Source organism: Ambystoma mexicanum, chromosome 7p (assembly GCF_040938575.1).
Source record: "Ambystoma mexicanum isolate Mex_15411 chromosome 7p, UKY_AmexF1_1, whole genome shotgun sequence".
Lineage (NCBI taxonomy): Eukaryota > Metazoa > Chordata > Amphibia > Caudata > Ambystomatidae > Ambystoma > Ambystoma mexicanum.
This window is the reverse complement of record NC_090939.1, coordinates 318,106,172-318,123,805: the sequence shown is the minus strand read 5'-3', so window position 1 is coordinate 318,123,805 and position 17,634 is coordinate 318,106,172.

The following is a 17,634-nucleotide window of genomic DNA, read 5'->3' as shown; positions in this document are numbered from 1 at the left end:
GCATAGGGGGGAGAGTTTGCGGTCATTATGCAGTGCTTGGATACCAATAGAGGAAACACAGCCATACATGAAAGTAGAGAGGAGACAGTGGGAGCATTAAGGAATTTGTTACTGTAGAAGAAATGAAAGGAGGGAATGTTGGGAAGGGGGCTATCTCGTCCTACCCCCCTAAGCACTTTAGAGTAAGGTGAGCAGCATTTAAAGCACTATGATTGGCCAGGGGGCAGGGGGGATGGTGGTAGGACCCCACCCCAATATAATCAACCCACATAATGTAGCACAGGGCACAAGCAAAGTCTGCAATTTTGCATAGAGGTTAGTAACCATAGTTAGGAGACAAAGCCTGAGCGGCAAATGCTGCATTTTATGCACTAAGCCCTAATTGTGAGACAAGGGAAACTTCCAGCATGCCCAAGCTCCCATGAGGACAACTCACACCCCATCTGCCATAAAGACCATTCATTGTTCCAACAGTGTTGCAAATATGTTTTTTCTACCTGAAGGGAATGTGCCTTACCAGACCGCGATCAATGACCGGCGCCTGGTGTGCATGTTATCTCACACTGGGCAATAACTAGCCCACACCCAGGCGATCACGAGTTATAGCCCATATAACTGAATAAACTCTTAGGTCTTTGAATTCCATGGCACCATGTGTCCTTCGACCATCAACCCTAAAAGTAACAAGTCTTGAGTGTTCAAAGAGAATGGACACTGCACGTCTGTGAGCTACAATCATATGATTTGTATTGCAAGGTACTTGGAGGAATAGTTTATAGTTCAAAATGAGGGTGGAGACCTTGGAACTGTATGGCGTGAAAAGGGAGTGAGTGAAATGTGTGTGTGTGGAGGTCAGAGTGCCGCAGAAACTCCTTTGTGACAGTCTTAAAGCCTGCCAGGTGCAATGTATAATGATGAAGTAGCATTGTTTTAGGAGTGTAGTTAATTTGTTATTTGGCCTTCATCAGTGAGAAGAAAATGATCTCCGCAGCACCTACATGATGGAAGATGGACGGGCTGGGATGGAACTAATGCCCTGCCATCCTTTATGGAGCAGGTGGATCCTGTATAGGTGCTCACCCACCAGCCCCGCAGGTTTTTACTGTATGGTATTGCATCACATTGACAAATGTGTCACCTCCTAAGCCTCTGCTTATACCCTTTTTCGTCAGAAAGTTCTTGGCAGCAGAGTTCTTTACTGTTGCTCTCATCTTTGTGTGAGATTAAAACTTGTTATCCATACAAGATCGACTTGGGCCTTTGCCTAGTGGGTTGTATTCTCTCTGGTGTGAGCGATCAGGGCCATGCCTTCAATATCATGGGCGCTGCAAGAAAAGTGGTTTGGGTTTGGTTAGTAAGGACAGAAGGAAAATACAAGATAACTTTGCTATTGTATTGATGTGCCGACACAAGAAGTACCCAGTCTCTGCCTGCAGTTATGCTTTTAGGAGAATTGTATTGATGGAATATGAAATACCTGTTTCCCGATTACAAGGATGCATGGGCTGGTACTGTGTTAAACAAGCAGATGGGAGAGATGTGGGGTCCTGTTGGTTTTCCACTTTGTGGAAAGCTTCTCAATTGACATGTATGAGTGTCTTAGTCAATGCGAGTAGCATATGGTGAAAAGTAGGAATTTGAGCGAGTTGAAGACGAAGAGTCCTGGCCAACAACATTGTGCAATGATCGTGAAGGACCTTCTCCAAGCACAGAACCCAGTGTAGGAGCATCCACGTTGACCAGTAGGGAACAGATATCAACAAGACCCTGATGAATGTCAGGCAACACAGATAGCACACACTGTGGGTGGCCCCAAAGTGCATACAGCCAAGGTCGCCCCATCCAGGATAGAACATCATTTTGCGACAATAGAATGCCAAATCACTCTTGTCTCCCACTGGGCTCTCTGCAGTTATCCCAATGGACCCTCAAGGAGCAAAGCTCAAAATATACCCCTTCTAAGGGAAGATGTTCTGGTGCCGACATTATAATATGATGTTTGGTAGAAGTTAACCGCTGTAACTAGTACTGCGGCACAGACTCCACCAGCGTTTCCATCAGGAGCAAACCCCTTTGTACAAATATCAAATAACAGGTTCGCTCTCAGCTCTTTTTGTCCAATAGACCTGCCATGAATAGCCATCATAGTTTCCCACATCTAAGGACCAGCATTACATTGACAGCATTACTGTAGATCAATTATGAGTAGCTCTTTGCAGTCTAGCGGGCTCTATCACATTATCTACTCGCAGTGCATTTACCACTGTGTGGGTATCAAAGTAAAACAAGTGACCCTTTACCAAAGTCCTAAAGGACTGTGTCCTAGAGACATTGGCCAAGATACGTGTGCCTATGCTACTGTGAGGTTGCCATCTCAAGACGGAACCAACGTGAGAGAAAGTGGTGCAAAGCTGCAGCCCAGGGATGATTCCGTGCCAGGGTTCTCGGATGTTGAGCTGTCTGAGGTCTCATGCTGCAGTTTTGGAAGAAAAAGCACCATGAGATCTAGTCCACAGACAATTCTTTTGGCAAGGTTTTCAGTGGCTAAGCTGCCCTTGTGGGGGTAATATTGCAATTTAAAAGTCAGGAATCACAAGCCTTTGCACTTAATTCGGGTGTGCTCATCAAAAGGTTGCATTACAATCAGGTAGCTTTCGCCAGGAGTTGGTTAGGTCTGGCTGGCAAAGACATTGTCAATCTGAAAGGGAATTTCACAATGGGATGCAGGCACAGGATGTGAGGCTTGAGAAGAGAAAAATATTCACGTGTTGTTATAGTCATGTCCATTGACCTCAATGCTAAGCTAATCACCAAAGACACTGATAAAAAATAGTCAAAATGCTCCATGGTGGTAACCCTTAGTCATGTGACAATCTGACCGCAAAGATCTCTGTTATTGACTATGTTCAACATCTGAGGCCTACATATAGTAAGCACATGGTGGTCGATTCATTAAAGGCACACCTGCACACCTCAGCCTACCTTTTTGAGGGATATGGTTGGAAGTCATTGTGACTTCACTGGTTTAGATCTGCAATGTTATGTAGTTGTGTGGAGTTTAGGAATTTTGATTGGATAATTAGCAATTACCTCCCTCAACGTCTGAAGCTGAAGTTACTTAACAATTGGGCTCATCTTGATTGTAATTATAATTACCTTATCTTAGTGTTGTACATAGGGGGGGCTCTTACACTAGGTATATGTTGTAAATAGTATGATCCAGGTAAGTAAGCGATAATTTAACTTCTATGTTCAACATAAAAAAGACAGAGAGGGTACATCATTTTTAATGGAATTACTTAACTTATTTGTTACTGAACAAAGAAAATGTAGCTGTGCAGATATCTTTAGGAGGTGGGCCATTCCATAAACAACATGGTTAGTTTGATATTGAATATCATTTGGTGGAGAAAGACTTATGGAAAAAATAACACTTAGCTAAGCAGAGACAGTTAAACCTTGAAGTTATGGTGGCGCTGAAATAGGATAAATTGAAATGCAAAAAGGTGATTAAGTACATACAAATATATGGTTCAAAGGGAGGCTATGGTAATTTTTCTTAAATAAAGTAACAATAATAATACATCTATTTTACTGTTATTAATTTAGGGGACATTTTACTGGATGAGTGCCAACCATAATTCATCTACAGAACATATGTGGGTCAGCTAACCGAGTGAATTATATGCATGAAAGATAAGTGATATCTATGTATCCAAACAGTGGGTGCATGTGATATTTGTTGACCATAATACCCACAGTTTTATTGAGAATTATGCATACAAAATGCAAATGTGTATTCCTGTAGTTACGGATTGTTCCTCAAAGCCAAAATCAGGTGAATTCATAGATGCATCAAGAAAATGAATATTAGTACCTGTAGGGAATACCAGCTTGGTTTAAATGCGAGAGTGTAAATCTGGTCAGATGGCCCAGAAGTATGCCTTAGCTTGCAATTCACGCCGGGCTTATATCCCAAGGCACAGGGCAGGGAAGTGCATATGATAGGTACCAGATGAAGTAATGGTGGACATAAAAGGCAGCTCTGGGCCTGTGAAAAGCCCTAGTTGTCAGCAGAGACTAAACTACCCCTAAAGCCTCGTGGCAGAGTGTCAACACTACTGACTTTGACACATTATACAGGGGGTACCATTTTGGAAGACGAGCAGCAAGATCTTTGTCCCTGGCATATATAGTAGACAGTCAATCCTGGGATGCTTCCCTGAGTTGCAAGTCCCCAGCAGCCCTTATAGGGACTGCCTGATGCTGGCAACTATAGAGGAAAAAAGAGATAGCCATATTGTCCCACCATTCTAATCAGACCCCTGCGGACCAATTTCGTACCTGCTATCTCATTTAAGGATATTTTCTCTCTATTGGGCAATTCCTGATCAAGAACCCTAATGCTGTGGAGAAGACAATACGTTCCCTGAATCTTGGAGTGTACCCAAATATTATCAATCGTTAAGAAGTAGTTCAGGGAGGATCCAACCTACTTTCTCCTGTGTTCCTTCAGAGAATGTAAAACATCAGCCATGTAAAGTCATTCTGGACTGTCTCCAATTGTAGATTTCGGGGTAGACTGTAAATATTAGCAAATGCACCAATCGCGTGTGCATGGGCCTGGACTGGGAAGTGTGTGTGAGGAGATGGTGATGCCACAATGACTCAGGAGCAATGTCAGCACTGTAAGACCCTGCAATTAGTTCTTTCTAGATATATTCAGGTCACTGTGGCCAAATCCAGGAATATTACAATCTGCCCATTTACTAGGAATGCTGGACAATTCTATGCAATGACTCTCTCTGGTTGATGGAGTGCAGAGAAGAGGACATAAGCGTATGCCATGAAGCAGTTGACACATTGAGGTCCTGTGAAGTCCAAGGGAAATGAGGTAGCACATCACATCTGTAGCCTGGACAATTTATCATTCCAAATATTTGACTATGTAAGTCATTAGTGCAGAGATCTTGGGGTTCTAGTAGATGCCAGTGATGGTGAGGGCAGAAAATGCTTTCCTTTGAACATTACCGTAATTTGTGAGGGTCAGTTGCTTTGTGCATAAGGGGAGAGGAGGGAATCTGGTAGGTGGAGAACTTAATTCAACTAAATCCCTTTTTGATGTGGGTGAAAATGTTCTCCGACATTAGAGCTGGACTCTATCATAGTGACATTGTGAATGTGAGTCACATGTTAAGAGCGAGAGTGCTACCGTGGCTTATATATGTGACTAGCAGGTGTACCCGTGCTTCACATGCTAATTCCTACTTCAGTCCTCGTTTGAAGTTTATTTAATGAACTAAACCAATGTTTCACTGTAGACAATATTGCAAGTACTAGTTTGAAGTTTATTTAATTAACTAAACCAATGCTTCATTGTAGACAATATTGCAAGTCTTTCCAGTAGGAGCTAGTGTGAGCAAATTGCCTTTGTTTCCAACTCTGGAGCAAGCCACATAAGGCTGACCATGAGCAAAGCATGAATCCCGTGAATTGGTTCGAGCTACATTGAGTTGGAGCTTTGAGATTGCGCAGCAATATTATTGGTGTTCCAGTCTACAGCAGAGGCAGCAGTGACCTGATCATATGTGCTGTGCGTTTAGGGCTGAAGCATGTAAGCTTGAAGTGTTGTACGCGTATGTGTACAGCTGAAGCATGTAAGCTTAGTTCTGTTAAGAAGGCAAACATTCATCAACTTCCATGGGAAATGAAGTTTCTGTAATTATTATGTGAGATTTGCCACGATGTGATGGAAAACGTCATTCCGGACACTATTGAAGAGACATGCACCGTTTCCCGTCACCCAAATTACTACAAAAGCACTGTGTTGTGTCACCCGTATGACTTTAAAAGTGAGTGCCGCTAACATTAGCTAGAATGCTGATAGTGTGAAAAGTTTAGGTACAATGAACTGCTGAAGTTTGCATGAACTGCTGAACTTTAGGAAAAATGTACGTAGAATTACGGCAGAACTATGGTGCAAAGAGCCATATGGCAGGAGTAACCATTGCAAACTGTTTAAATGAAAATAATCAAAAAAATTGAATATTGTATACTTGTTATACTGTCTACACCATGGAACCTTACCACATGTCAAATGTCAGGTTTGTAGCATGTTGGGACGTATGCTGAGCATTTGAACACACACACACATCAAAGCATTGCAGATCGCACACATTAGAAAAATGTATATTTTGCGCTTTTACATTGTCTACACCATGGAACCTACCCACATACCAAATGTTAGGTTTGTAGCATGTTGAGAAGTATGCTGAACATTTCGAACAGACACCACACACATATCCACAAATGTCCCTTTTTTATATAGAGATGAACTTCGTGCATGGTAGAAGTGATAGATCTATATATCTCTCTGGACACATGTTGTTCAAACTTTAGAAATCCTAAAGGACTCTGAGGGCAGCAGGCAGCCATGTGTACTTTGAGTTCTTTGCTCTAAAAGTGAGTTAGTGTTTGAAGTCCTTTATGTCTTGGATTACCAACAAGACGACTGGATTGCAACACTCAAGGGTTAGGTTTAGCCAATTGTCTGTGTTGGCTTTGAAGGGGAGATAGAGAATGTTGGAACTACTGACGGAAGTTTTCTAAATGGTCAACGGCATGAACGAGGCCAAGCTGTTAGATGGCTTCTGTATGTTTTGGCCACAGTTACTTTTCTAAGGATATTTTCTGCTGGCTAATGATCATGGGAAAAATGTCAGTCCAGTAATCATTGAATCGAAAGTGGCAACACCTAACATGTGGGACTGGGTCTCCATGACTTGTGTTCAATTACTGTACAATAATGTACTAAAACTGCAGACATTTCATTTTCATTATATGTTTGGCCAAATAAAGAACAGAGAAAACATAAAAAAAGAGGTTGAGGCTTCAGTCACTGGTTAAGCACCAGTGCTTCCTGTGGTTATTAAACATGCCCTTCCCCGTTGCTACCGCACAGAATAAGAGTCAACATGTTACCCACTGCTTCCAATAAAAGTAATCATCTCCCATCACCCTTAACTGTAAACCTTATGGTCATAGAAATGCCAATAAGACCTCTTCTTAGAATGGAAGAAGGTTTTCACATGCCCCTCGCATTGACTAGGATGATCATCGAAGGCTGTATATAGGGGACCTGAAGAATATTTTGCAGTCAAAATAGTGGCAGCACATGTCAAATAGACAGCCATTGTATGCAATAAACAAACTGTCAACATCAAGTACAATATAGTAAGGTCCCCTCTGTCCTGTATAAAACGGTACTGCAACTCTAACAGATGTTTGCACAATTTCTTTAAGATCAAAACTCTCATTATGCATTCATTCATCTTCCAGGAGCTAGTTACATATTATTAATTGCAAAAGACTGGCCCCCAACCAATGGCAGGAGCATATCCTAGCATGATGTTGAGATATTGTCTGTGGTTGTCTCAGATCATGACCCAGTTCTTATTCATGGACACAGTGGTGGACCTAGCCCCTTTCAAGATGACGGCCACATTGCGCCATATGGCCTGTCTACAATGGCTGCCAGATGTTTCCGACAGGAACGTTACACTGTTGCACGGCTTAACTGAAGGAATCAAGGAACACACAAGAAGCAGTTCACTGGTGAGTCCTCGCATTGCAACTTTCTTTCCTTTGTTGCCACACAACTAGTTTCCTCTTTTCTCCTCTTCTCTGTGATTCCTTCTTGGTTTCGGCTGTCCTCTTCAGTCTTGTCATTCCTTGTCTCTGCTTGTTCCTTCTGATCCGTGCCTTCCAGCGCTCTGGTACTTCCTTTGTGGATGACTCCCGGTTCCTTCCTGCCATTCTATGCTGCCCTCTCCTACTGCATCGATCAGCATTGCTACTTCATCGTGATTTTGTTTTCCATGAAGAGGGTTTTCCCCCAAAGACAGGGCCTGGTGCTTAGGTGAAGCTCCCTTACTCCCCGGTGTCATCAGGGGTCGAAGTGGCTTCTCGAAAAGATACACCTTACTCCTTCCCTGAGCGAAGTTGACAAGTGACTCAGGTAAGGCGAGCATCTCAGAGGTTGTAGTGTTGCAACGTATGGCTCACCCACATACAGCACTCAATAATCATGCCCATGCTGTTTACCAACGGCCAATTTACTCTGGCATTACTGTGCATTCCAGGGGCAGGTGGCAAGTATAAAAATGCCGTGTAGCCTCACTCAAAAAAGGTTCTCATGTTGTGGACTCACTTGTAGTGTAAAGGGTAGTGTTGTGATGTTCACGTTGCATTTGTGTTCCGGTATCTGGCTGATCAGAATCATGAACGGTTCACAGTAAAGTGCACAATGTGCCATGGTAGAAATGTTCTCTACGTCCTCATCTTATCTTTTCACAGGTTTTCACTCACATTGTACCCGTTGGAGACGACATGTCTGCTATGGGAATATCACCATCATATACTGTGTGAGATTTTGCAAAACTCTATATTGTATGTGATAGTTATAGATCACTGAAGCACTGAACAATGACACCACTTTTTGCGTGCTCTATGTATGCACTGCTGTTTTGCCTATCCTGCCGCATTTTCACACCTGTCAATGCTGTTTACTACTTGCTGTTACTTGTACAACTCACAATTGGGCCCACATTAGTCCTCATTTTAGATGTGGCAAAATACATCTGCCTCAGAGCTGTCCTCATGGTATGCTAGGTATTTATTTTGCCAGTGTCGCCAGACAGTGGTTCAAACTATTGCAAATACTTTGCCAGAAATGACCAAATGTATGAACATATTGTAGTGCAACTCACCTGACGAGAAAAATGACATGCTCATTGCTCTCACTAATGACTCTCATAGGGTCGTCAGGCAATGTTCACCTACCATGCACAACAAATGAGACAAGACAGTTTAAGGAGGATTCGGAGTTACATACATGATGCCCATGACCCATATGTAGGTGAGTGCTGGTGTGGGGCAATTGTCATGGGTGGGGCTACTAAAGGGAGACTTTTCATCTGATTGAATCAGTCATCTTGAGTCTGGAGGGTATCAAGGGCAGCAGGGGGCACAGAGGGGTAATCCATCCAAGGAGAGCAGGCTGTGTTCTTTGAGAGTACTGGGTGATGGGATGGGAGGCATGGAAGGCTGGGGTAGAAGTCATTGGTTGTTCCTCCTCCAGTAATTCCACGATAGTTGAGTGTATATCAAAAGAGATGAACCCTGCCAGCACCCTGTGGGTTTCATTTGCAGGAATAGTTGAAGCGCAGGCATTCTAACTTGGGAGGCAGCACAGGCACAAAGTACCCTTGATGGCCATAATACTGTAGCTGTGCACAAACCTTCGGGCAGGGCCTCGGTGTGGCGGGGAGCTAAACATGAGTTGCAAATGTCATGATATGGGTGTTAACAGGAAGGCATGAATTAACCCCTTCCATGGCAGCCATTCCTGCCTATTTGGGGTACATAACATTCGTAAAGTTTCCTTGATGGTGATTGTGGGGAAGGAGCTGCAGAGCAGTACCTGGACATGATACGTCTGGGCTGTATCAGTGGTTGGGATACAGACAGAAATAAAATCAATAGATTTGAGGAATGTCTAAACAGGAGCTGGTAGAAATGATGTCAAATGCATAACAACATATCAATCCCCAAGTACATACTGTATATCATTAGTACTGTATATCATTAAGGCAGTTGAGGCATACACAAGACAACAAAATCAAGGGATTGGAGGAGCAACTGTACAGAAGCCACTACAACCTGCTGGGATGCACATACATTGGCCCAACACATGTTTGCACTAATGTGTAGTTATAGGATTTGGTTTTTGTTACTTCGTATCTAGTTTTGAATACATTTTAGTTTGCATCATGTTGCAACATAACAAACAACAATGTAATCACAATTCTGTGGGGGACAACTTTGTAGCAGTTAGAATGAAGTGTGAGGGGTTCTGTGTTTGCAAGAGAAGGGGTATGTCAACAGAGAAGCAGTAATCTTATGAAGTGTACATGTGGGGACTTGAGATGACTTAGGTTGAATCTGCAGTTAGAATATGGTGCTATGAGTTCTACTGTCTGTACATAAACACTTCAAAGATTGCAGTCTGCCTTATGCTGCAGAGTTTCCGGTTTGCAGTAGCTGAGTCTTTCTTATCCCAGGTGTGCTTGGATGACCAGGTCAAGAGTGGGGAGGAAGTGAACCACATAAAGCAGGCCATAGCAGGCAAATTGGTCTCTGGAAGCGAGGACAGGCTTAATTGCTATTGGGTTTGGTTTTTATGGCCAGGTGGATGTGTAGATACGAGGGACACATTTTCTGAGAACACAAATCAATTGTTATTGAATGACCAGTGGGGTCCAGTTAGGTTTTCAAGGCTCGAATTGGGCTTAGATAATAAATGCATGGAATGGATACTCGAGGGCAGAGTTTGACCAGTGTTTTATGGTTCCATCTAGATTCTCAGAATGATAAGCAGGATATTGCTAGGATGGCCATATGATTTAAGATGGAACTCGCAATGAGTTGAGGCTAAGGAATGCTGAAGGGGCAGTTTGGGACGTCAGCTTGTCTGGGACAATAAGGAGGTTATTGTGCGGTCAAAAGGAATGGAATGGTCACTGTAAACTCTCCTCCCTCTAATTTAGGAAATCTTATTGAGGCCATGCACATCATGTACTAGGTTAAAGATTCTCTGACAAATGGGGAAAGTCAACTGTAGAATGAGACCACGTGGAGAGGGGGTTGTGCTTTGTAAGTGTATCCAATGGGGTTAGAGAACGTAGGGGATGATTAGATTTTGTTGTAAAGGGATAGCCAATAGGGATTGTGGGATGACATTGTAACTGGTATGTGTAATTATGTAAATTATCTAATCGTGTGCATGAAAACTGTAACTTTGTTGTGCATGGTAAGGAATAGTTAGTTTTCAGCTTTACAAATCTGACTAACCACTTCTGGCCATTTGTATGTAATTAAACTAGGCTTTTTTCTGACAACGTGCATACACTTTCTTTTTGGAGTTGTTTTTTTAATATCCGGTTTTGGGTTTACCCTTCTACGAACATAAGTGTCATCATTAATAATCTGTTTCATAAAACTTTATTCGGTTATAAAACCATCAAAGTGCAATTAAAACAAGAAACTATCAGCAGCACATCATCTTAAAATATACATCTCAAAACGTTCAACAAATTCCAACAATTCATTACACAATATCAAATTAAAATAATACGTAGCTGCCTTCAAGGCTCAGGTCACTAGCAGTGCCAATAGAAGTTGCAAAGGTTTGTTAGCAAGACTCATTCTAACTTCAACTTCCTCAGCCAAACCCGGTATACATATCTTGATACAAAGTACACAGTGCTGAAGTCCTCAGTATTCTTACAATAAAACAATGCCTCATCAACCTGCTGTATATTTACTTTTCTATACATCAGCAAGAGGTGCCGGGATCTTAGATCATTATACCCTGGGCAGAACAAAAACAATGAGTAATAGATTCTTTTGGGTCACCAAAGACCTAGCATGTTGCAACATTAGTTGGGTGCCATGATTATGTGAAACTGGCCACTTTCAGGGTGCCAATGTGAAGATCTATGAAGAGAAAATGGGCGAAACGAGGTGTCATAGTGTCGGGATGCGGTTCATACCCAAAATCTTCTTTGTTCCTTATATATGAACATCCAGTACTTAGCTTCTGACAAGCTTCCACCATACAACACCGTGATGCCTCTATGGTAGCATTATTTATGGCCTCTTTGGCTACCCTAATTATTTCACGCGGCAACTCCCATGAGTGGCCTAAGTTAATTCTCACCCGCTCCTTTTGCACATGCTTCAAACATGCTAACTTTTTGGATCCCTCCAGGGGAAATACATGGATTAAAGCGTCTCTTTACATTGATAGGCAATGGGGTCATCCAGATTCTCACCCAATACAGTAATGGTCTGAGGCCAATAAGATACTCATTGGGCGCAAATCACATTCCATCCATAGGCTGGCAGTTGGTGCTCCAGGCGACTGCTTAAGGGTCATCTTTATCAACCTGTTCTCTACAGTACGTAGTGTCTGCACACCTACATGGCCCCATATTTCAGCACCATACATAACTGATGGAAGGGCGTGTCACCTGTAGACTTGGAGCGTGAGCATGATAGTGCTTACATCATGATTTAAATATAATGTTCTGATACCACCACTGTATTTATCAAGGGTTATAGCGGCTCTGGTCAGTTGCTGTGACCATAGGCAGTATTCTGCCAATCTGATCCCCAGATAGTCGTAGGTGTGTACATGATCTAATTCAACATCATTTACTTCAAGGTGCGGTTGAATGCGCTTTGCAAAGTGATGCCTAAACAACATGTTCTTAGTTTTCCATTGATTGATTTCAAGAAACAGCTCTTTGCGCTTCTTCATGAAAACATTTAGAGTACACTTTAGACCCATTGGTGAAGGTACTAGTAAAACAGTGTTACTAGTCCTTTCCCAGCCTTGGCGCATTGAGACAGCATGCCAAGTTCATCAATTATTTCATTCATATAGATAATGATAATTATTAATAATGGGTTGAGAATCAGGATTGCATAAAAGCAAAGAAATTGAATATTGGTGTCATCAGGGAGGAGTGGGGGGCGTGGAAAGATGGTACCCATTTTGACTGATGGCGGCACAAAATTGACTGTTGGCAAGAATATAGTGCCAGTTCTCCTATGAGGATTTGTCGCGTGGGAGGGATCAAACAATGAATCCTGATCCAGTTCTCCCCGACTACTCATGAACTACCTGTTTCTATGTAATATAATTTATTAACTACAGTATGCATAGTGTTTATATTATTTTGAAACAGCATTGTCTGTTATTTAGAACGTATTTCCTTTCATGTTAAATCCCTGAAGAACCGCAAAAGAGAAATTGCTATCATGCAGTTTGCCTGCATTTACTAAAATCCTTCACTTGTGGTGTTAGTATGCTATGGGTGTTTTGGGGTTTTCTTCACCAGTCATCTCCCGAACAATAGTTGTGGCATACGGAAACAGAAGACAGCTGTGCATATGACTCAAACAAATATTTATATTTATAAGTAGGGGAGGAAAAAATAAGAAAATGAAATCACTGGTGTGGCAGTTCCAACCCACACCTGCTGCATCTGCTTGCTTCCCACTCTAGTGTTTTAAACTCTAGTCTACCAATACTCTGGGAATTATCTGTGCCTGAACAGATGTTGAACCTACTTTCAACCCAAGACACTTTTGGGAACCCTGGATGCCCTGTTAAATGACAAGGAATTACCTTGGAGTGAAAGGATGCAATACTTGTTGAAATAGTAGATATTGTCTCACACAGCTCTATTAACTGTGTATTGTACATATTTCTGGGCCAAAACATTGCAATATTTATTGATGTGATAAAAGGGGATGATTTGTCCAAATGTCTCTCCCAAGTATAGCAGGTCCTCTTGCCTCTTCCTCACGAGTGGAAGTCAAAAGGTGCTACAAAATAAAATGTTTACTGGTATGGTGTTCATACCAAAAACTATATTTCTACAGCACACCATTGGTCACAATGGTTTCACAGCATTGTACCCGATTCTGATTTTATACTATATTCCTGATCCCTTTTCTTGTAATGATGTAACAATGTATGTAGACCACATTACTGTGAGTATGGATTTTAGCTTTACAAGTATTCCAGTATCTTATTTAAAATGTGGAAGTCTATGAACATGTTAACCTAGTGGGTGTTCCAGCCAGTCCTAGTCTGCATAGTCACTGGTGAGGGATCATGAGAGTTGTGGTCTGAAGCTTCTGCAGAGCTGCATGTTGCAGACCCCTTCTCTAGTCATCATATACTGGAAAATAATTCAAACTAAGCAATTTACACTGGGTCAGGTTTGGGATGTGGAGCCAAGAGGAGAATTTTCCCCTTGGCCTGCAGTGCTTTCATGTGTCTGTGCTGAGAACTAATTCTGGCATTGCCAATGACATTGCTTCACCAATTCGCAAGATTAACCTCAAGGGCCAGTGAGAGGACCGTACATTCTGGGCTGCAAAATGTCAACTATACCCAGCATTGGCCTTGCAAAGCAGATCCGACTTCTGCTGACATGAACTTATGCTCAGCGACAAGGCTGATTTTGTAGGTGCATCCAGATAGGCACTAGTCCTAACCTCCTTAGGGTTTACCCAAGCCATCTTTAACCCGACACACATTAAAGGTTGCACTCTTGACTGGGCCTCTCATCAGAACTGTTCCCTCCTCGTCTCAGAAATCTCTCCCATTCCTTCGTCTGACCACTTCTGCATCAAATTAGACATCACTACCTCCAAGGGACGCAGGAAGCCTACTATCGCTCTACCTGCTGCATTCTCGAGAAGCTCACGGAAGCTCACCAAGGAGAATCTAATCCCCCTACCTCCTGGTACCGGCACTACAGCCCCCCTTCCCGAATGACCCAAAGCTTTTGGCAACAGCATTCAAAAAGGTCATTACTCAAGCGATAGACACTATCATTCCACTCACGATTAAAACAGCCAAGAAAGCAAAGCACTCTAATGCCTGGTTCACTCAGGAGCTCCAGGAATTTTGCTCCAAGAAAAGGGCCGTGCTCGCTACTTGGAAAAACAACCCTAATGACGCCTCCAAAGCAGCCTTTAAGACTATATCTAAATACAGGCTAAAGCCACCTCTTTCAACTCCAGGATTGAAAATGCTAAATCTTGGACAAAGGAAATCTTTGCTATCTTTAGAGAACTAGAGACTCTCTCACCCCTGCCTTCTACCCTCATGAAGGACGAGACCTGGTGCAACAAAATTCAAGCTGCCATGTTTGACAAATCGGCCACTTTGCACACCAAAATCCTAGCCCACCAAAAGGCCCTGTCCAATCTACTAGCCAATAGTCGTGATGCACCATCCCAAGTCACTCATCCTAGGCAGGCTCCGGTGTTTGAATTCACGGACATGAGTGAACCCGAAGTCATTGCTCTTCTCAAGTCTATCAAGCCATCGAATTGTAAAGGCGACGCCTGCCCGGCTCAGATCATCAAAGACTCTGCCTTCTCCCTTGCCCCATTTATCACTGCCTTCATTAATTCCTCCTTCCAGTCTGGCCATGTCCCGACTGGACTCAAGGAAGTGTGGGTCTGATTGCTTCTAAAAAAAAAACTCCCTTTACCCATCGATTCCCAGGAAACTACAGGCCTATTACTACTTTATGCTAAATATTTTGGACAAGGGATCCTATCTGCAAGTCCAATACTTCCTTGAAGACAACCACCTCCTTATTCTATGCTAGTCAGGCTTCCGGCCACGTCATGGCACCGAAACGCCACTACTTGACCTAAAAAACCAAATGGATGACCTCAGAGATGCAGGCAAACCTGCGCTCCTCCTTCTTTTAGACCTTTCAGCTGCCTTTGATCTGGTGGATAACAAAAGCCTTTGCCATCATCTCTCCACCGCAGCCAATTTCTCCCCAACGGCCTGTGCATGGATAACCTCATTCCTACAGGAAAGAGTGATGAAGGTTTTCTCTGAATCCTCTTGTGCCAACCCTAGTGCCATTGAATGTGGGGTCCCACAGTGTTTGTGCATAGCACCCACACTCTATAACCTCTTCACAAGACCCCTGTTCAGTATCTTGGATGCCCTGGGCATCTCATACACCAATTATGCAGATGACACTCAGGTGTTCATCCCCCTCTCAGGTGACTATCCAACTGACATGAACACCCTCAACTCCATGTACTCAATGATCCAATCTTGGATGGCAGAAAACTGGTTATGTCTCAACAGTGAAAAAAACAAACTTCTACTAATTGGTTCCCCCCACCACCCTTGGTAAACTGGACAATCAATACTGCTCCTTCACCGTTGATAACATCCCCATCACTGTCTCACAAGTCATCAAGACACTTATCATGGATAGACAGGTTAATGCTATTGCATTCTCTTCAGCTTATCACTCCAAATTGCTCAACACAGCCAGACCCTTCCTCTCCCAACAGAACTGCCTCACCATTGCTAGTGTGATCAGGTGATATGATAACACTAGTCAATAGTATTGCCAGTCTCACAAAACTGGAAAGCAGATATTTCAATGAGTGTTATGCAGGCTACAGACCAATCTGTTAAGCAGGTGCATGCATAGAGTTGTATTATAGGCTCCATCTGTGTCCATCTTCCCCACCAAATGGTTCCTATAGTCTTTCTAAGGTAAGTTAATCACAGCCATAGATCACAGAAATATTCATTTTCATCAATTCTGTTTCATAACAGAGAAGTTGAGCTATATGCTGACCTATACCTACTTTATAAAGGGCCATAATCTTTTCAAATGGGTAGGCATGCAAGTGCTATTTGAACAAGTGCCCATGGTATCATATTGTGCTGTTGGTGCGCTGTCTATCATTCGGTAAACCCAAAATCTCAGTCATGCTTCAAACCAGCTCCTCAACAATGCACAGGATGTGCCATACTTCATGCCTGCCTGGTCCACCACACTTGTGCAATGTCCATGATGATCATGCCGCTTAACCGGCATGCACACACTGCACTAGGTGAAAGATGTAAGTATATTTTTTAATCAAAGATTAAACCTTTGATGTAATGCCAACATGCCAGTCTATCCATGTAACATAATAACACATGTCATGCTTGCTTTATCATGGATGCCCATTAAAAAAGGCACCCTCCTGACACCATCTACCCCATCCACCTCCTACCAACCAAAATCAGCTTATTGGACCAGCACATACATAAGCACCAACACATTCACTCAACATTCATTCACTCATTTATACATACCATTCACCCACTCATTCACAGGTGCACCCAGCCACCCATATATCATATACACTCACTCATTCACACACACATTACATACATTATACAAACCATTGCATGCACGCAAGCATTCATATAAACAAACATGCAGCACCCTCGTACTCACACACTTACATTTGTTTCTTACCTCAATCCATCTCCTGTCCCCGAGGACACTCAAGGAGGCCTTCAGCTCCTACTGCCATGCTTCACATAGACAGTAATCATAAAGTTCTCCCAGAAGGAAGAACTTCCTGGTCCCTGACATGGGCAGTGGAGCCGGAGTGTCCCCATCTCGCGCTGCATCAGAAAGAAATAATTTAGTTTGTGCCTCAAGGTGGAGGTGCTCTGAACAGGGCCATCATAAGGAATATTGGGGCCCAGGTCACAGATGCCTTTGCTCCCCCACCCCTGAACCAAAAATATGACGGGATCCAGAATGTTTAGTTGCGCCACATCCCCAACGTGGTCACAAACCACAGCTTGATATGCTTCCCTACAGGAATCAAAATATTTGTGGATACTTCCTTCTTGGTGTTTGCTCTCTTCAGATTTGCTGGAATCAGAATAATAAACAAGTAGCATTTCAAGGGCAACACTAGCAGTCCACGATGAGTGTACAGGTCACATTTTACACATTTTACAAGCACTGGCAAAGTCAACCATGTTGGCATCTGTGTAGGCACAAGATAGGAATTTGCCACACACTTCCATAATGTTACCACCTAGCTACAAGATGGCAATAGCTGGAAAATAGTGTGAGTACCTCGGCATATGATAGCTGTTAATGGAACATTCTTATCTAATAATTACACACAAGTTAAAACTGTGGGCTTTGCCAATGC